The sequence below is a fragment of the Hermetia illucens genome, chromosome 3 (genome assembly GCF_905115235.1).
Source record: "Hermetia illucens chromosome 3, iHerIll2.2.curated.20191125, whole genome shotgun sequence".
NCBI lineage: Eukaryota > Metazoa > Arthropoda > Insecta > Diptera > Stratiomyidae > Hermetia > Hermetia illucens.
Genome location: NC_051851.1, coordinates 157,322,126 through 157,326,916, shown reverse-complemented (window position 1 = coordinate 157,326,916; position 4,791 = coordinate 157,322,126).

Genomic DNA, 4,791 nt, shown 5'->3' with positions numbered 1-4,791 from the left:
TCACAGATGACGGTAGGCTTTTAAGGTTTCGCACTAACTGAAATCAGTGACGCAAAAATGCTTTTGAGTTCTTTTGGTTGGGGGGATTTCCACATTTTCTGATCCATTTTCCAAGTATTGGTCACCACGAGTATACCCAGTCATCCATAAGCATATTCACCTCACATGGACCAGCAGAGATACATTCGAGCTTGACATATACGAGTGGAAATTGTATTGTACAAATGCAAGCACGGAACCAGATTCAGAAAGCTTTCAAATGGGGGTGGGTTGGTGGTGGCGAGTTGATAGACTGTCGAGTGGAAAAGTGTTGTGAATAGTAAGTTCGTAAAAGTACCCGTATGTTAACAGTGATTTATATCGTATGGTATGTTTCGTGGAGCTGGTGTAGTTGGGTATCTTAAGAGGGTCAAAAGTTTTTGTATTGTCAGGAATGGAGGTTTTGCGCATGCTAGATTAATAGGAGTGAATTCACTTGATTCCAATTGATATTAGCTATATGGGGGTATGTTATATAGATGTACGATTGCCGATGCAGTTTGCATTGCACTTGAAACGTGCAGATATAGAGCTCTACAGGTAGAACTGGTGTTAGTATCTCAGGGAAATTCTTCTTCATGTTGTTAGAGTTTTGCAAGTGACTCAGCGTTACTGTTGGCTACCACAGGTGTACTTGACTGGGAATCCGTGTATCATTGAATGTTTCAATGATATGCGTAAGAGATTCGAAACTTGACGAAACATAATTAGAAAACTAGTAAATGATTGCGTTCGACTATGAGGACCTTGATATTGCTATTAAACCATGAATGCTAATAAGACCTTGCGAAAGATTTCTTATCAACTGTGCGTAGATGCTAGGTAGGTTTCTTTAGTGCCATTCAATAGAGTAAGAATGTTTTAATAATTATTTTTGATAATAACTTGTGGAAGACCAACAGTGACCTTTCTCCAGTTTTCTAAGTCAACATTCATTTTCTCACGATAGCCTTGGATAATCGTCTGATAGTTCATTAGCTAGTACGGTAGAAGCAAAGTCACGATGGACCCACAATAATCGGCTTCCTGGTCAGTGTATAGTATATCTTTATGTCAAGACCTGCTGCGACATATCACTTACCTGTTGGTGTAACATATTGGGTTGGGGAAAAAGAAATGTCGTTTTTTGTCAACAAATGGTGACACTTAAACATATCTTGTGTTGTACTTATCGCATCCGGTCATACTATGTGGCGATTTGAAGACGACAATCTGTTCTACAAATGTCTCTTTGACAGTGTTGTGATCGTACGTTTCAGTCTCAAATTATAGCGCGTCAAAGATGGAGTCCACCGAGAGGTAAAAATGCAACGAAGGCGGCCGAGAAAATTTGTGATGTGTATGGGCCCGATACTGTAACGATTCGCACAGCACGGCGTTGGTTCGATCGATTTCATTCTGGTGTAGTGGATGTCGAAAATACACCCCGTACTTGTAGGCCAATCGTTGTAGAAACTGATAAAATCGCCCGAAATCATCCAAGTAGACTGGCATGTGAGCATTCGCTCGAATGGTCAGGAACTGGGTATAGACCATAAAACCGTTTGGAACCATTTGCAGAAGATTAATAATAATAATAATCGTTGGTGCAACAATCCATATTGGATCAGGGCCTTGAAGTATGTTAGGGCACTTCATTCAAGACCGTAACGGTACACAACAGTACACTGTAGGAGGCAATGTGGTCAGCATTGCGCTCGCCCAAGGTTATTACCCTGATTTGACTCAGGTACTCATTCACAGCTGAGTCGACTGGTATCCGACGTCAAATCACGATACAAATCCCACTGCCACCAGTGAGATTCGAACCGCGACCTTCCGTACGTCAGCCTTGTGCTCTAACCACTCAGCTATTTGACATACGAGTTGATGCCAAAAAATCTCTTGGACCGAATCAACGCTTGCGATGCACTTCTTTTTCTTCAGCCTTTGTCCCGTTCACAAGCGGGGTCGGCTCGTCGTGATCGGCTTCGCCATTTGGCTCTATCGAATGCCTGATCTGGGTGCAATCTCGAGGCTTTCAAATCCCCATCCAGCGTATCAAGCCACCGTTGCTTAGGTCTGCCTTTTGGTCGTTTACCATCGACTTCGATGTTCAGATCAATCTTGGCAACTGAATTCTCGTTTGCACGAATTGCGTGACCATACCATCGAAGACGCCTCTCTCGCAACTTTTTCACGATCGGTGTAACCCCATAACGATCGCGGATATCCTCATTTCGGATGTGATCTAAACGTGTGACGCCACTAGTCCAACGTAGCATCTTCGTCTCCATTACCGCGGGACGCCGTTCATTGTCTTTTATGGTCGGCCAACACTCAGAACCATAGAAAGCGACTGGACGGACGACATTGCGGTAAATTTTAGATTTGAGACGTTCGTTGATACGTCGATCACAAAGGACACCAGTTGTGGAACGCCACTTCATCCAGGTTGCGTTAATGCGTGAAGCAATTTCATAACGCAGCTCTCCATTGGCTGATAGCATTGACCCGAGGTATTTAAATCGCTCAGATCTGGGCAGATCACTGTCGTTGACAGTGATTGTGCCTGTTTCATGGGGATCGGTCGTCAAAAATTCAGTTTTGTTTAAATTCAATCTGAGACCGTGTTGCATGAGGCGATCATTCCATTTTTGAACAAGTTGCTCGAGATCATTTTTGCTACCAGATGCTAGGAAAACATCGTCTGCATAAAGCAGTGTGTAGGGCGCTGGACGTTGGATATCCCGTGTGACGGTGTCCATAACAAGGACAAAGAGGAGTGGTGAGAGGGCACTTCCTTGATGAACTCCAACAGAGACTTCGAACTTTACTTTTCGGATCGTGGTAGAGCAATTGAACCCAGCGCACGAGTTCTTCTGGCACGAAGTGTTGTCGTAAAGCATACCAGATGAGTTCGTGTGGCACACGGGCAAACGCTTTCTCTAGATCCCGAAATGCAATGTAAAGAGGGCGATACTTCTCACGGTGTTTCTCCATGAGTAACCGCGCAGCGTGTATTGCGTCAGTAGTTCCGCAGTTCTTGACAAATCCGGCTTGATTCACGGTTATTTCAACGATTTCGCGAATCCTGTTGTCAAGAATGCGTTCAAAAATCTTCATGGTATGGGAAAGTAACCGGATCGGACGGTAATTTGAACATTCTGCTGGGCTACCTTTCTTTTTCCATTTTTGAAGCGGATGGTGGCTGGTGATGAAAAGTAGATCACGTACGACAACCTCAAATGAAAAAGATTGTGGTCGAAGCGTGACGAGCAGGCCTAAACGATCGCCAAGCCAAGGATCGACGGGCAGGAAGGTTTTGTTGTGTGTTTAGTGGGATTGGAAGGGAATCATCCACTATGAGCTGCCCAACTATGGCCAGACCCTCGACCGCAATTATGGCCAGACCCTCGACTAGCAACTCGACCGCTTGAAGCAGGCGATTGACCAGAAACAGTCAAAATTGGTCAATAGGAATGGTGTTGTTTTTCACCAGCGCAACGCTCGGCCTCACACATCTTTGATAACCCGCCAGAAGCTACGGGAACTCGGATGGGATGTCCTATTGCATCTAGCGTACAGTCCGGACCTGGCACCAAGTGATTACCATCTCTTCCGGTCCATGCAAAACATTCTTGGTGTTAGTAGGTTGACCTCAAAAGAGGCTTGCGAAAACAGGCTGTCTGAGTTTTTTGCAAATAAGGGGGGGGGGATTATGAAGTCGCCTTCTAAATGGCAACAAGTTTGCAAACAAAACGGCGCATATTTGGCTTAAATTGGATAATTCTAAGTATGTTAAACAAAGCGTCAAATTTCGATCACAAATACGACATTTCTTTTTCCCCAACCCAATATTATAAATGTGCAATTCAGAGAGGCAAAATATTATTAAAGCGGATAAAGAGGTGGACACTACAACGCAAGATTAGTTTCGAAATTCTTGGATGTAGAACAGACGGGCGAAGTTTCCAAGGTAAGGTAATCCCTGTGATACAGAATTGGACAACATACATGGATCCTACATTATTCTAGGTGGCAACAATTGGCCTTGCAAGAACTATATGTACTTTAGTCGGGGTAGATTCTAATAATGAAACCAGCATTCACTAGAAAGTATGAAATACTCTCTTTGTCATATTTAAAAAAAAAAAAATTTTATTAAGGTTTAGGTCTTGGTTAGAAATAAATAAAATATTTGATTGAATGATTACATACTTAAAGCTAAGAATCAGTATCCCCATATTCACATGCACTCGAAATCAAAGCCAGCCGAATATTGGTGTCGGCATGCAGAACTGCCGCCGGGACTTATACTACGGACAGTGGTAATATTAGGTGATGTTTTGAAATATGATATAATTATAACATCGCCTGTATAGTGTGATAATGCTAGGAAATGCGGTGATGTTTGGTAATGTTAGGTGATGTTGTAATGTTTAGATGACGGCCGGTGATGGTAATGCAATATCACACTCTAAGGTGCTATCACTTTTGTGAACACAGTTTTCAACTCCATAGATAAGTATTAGTTTTATGATACTATGATATATTTTGGGCTTAATTTTTTACAGGCCCACTTTGAATTTAATAGGCTGATAACTTGGTTTGCATTTCTGTGGAAAACCATTTCCGAATATTTAAACTTGGAGACACCTCCATTGCATTGTGTGGAGCTGGTGAGGAGATTCTTTCGATTTCCCTGAAGTGTGAATCTTCAAAACCCATTTACAGAGGGGTTAAGGAGTTTATGGAGAGTGATAACCCGTA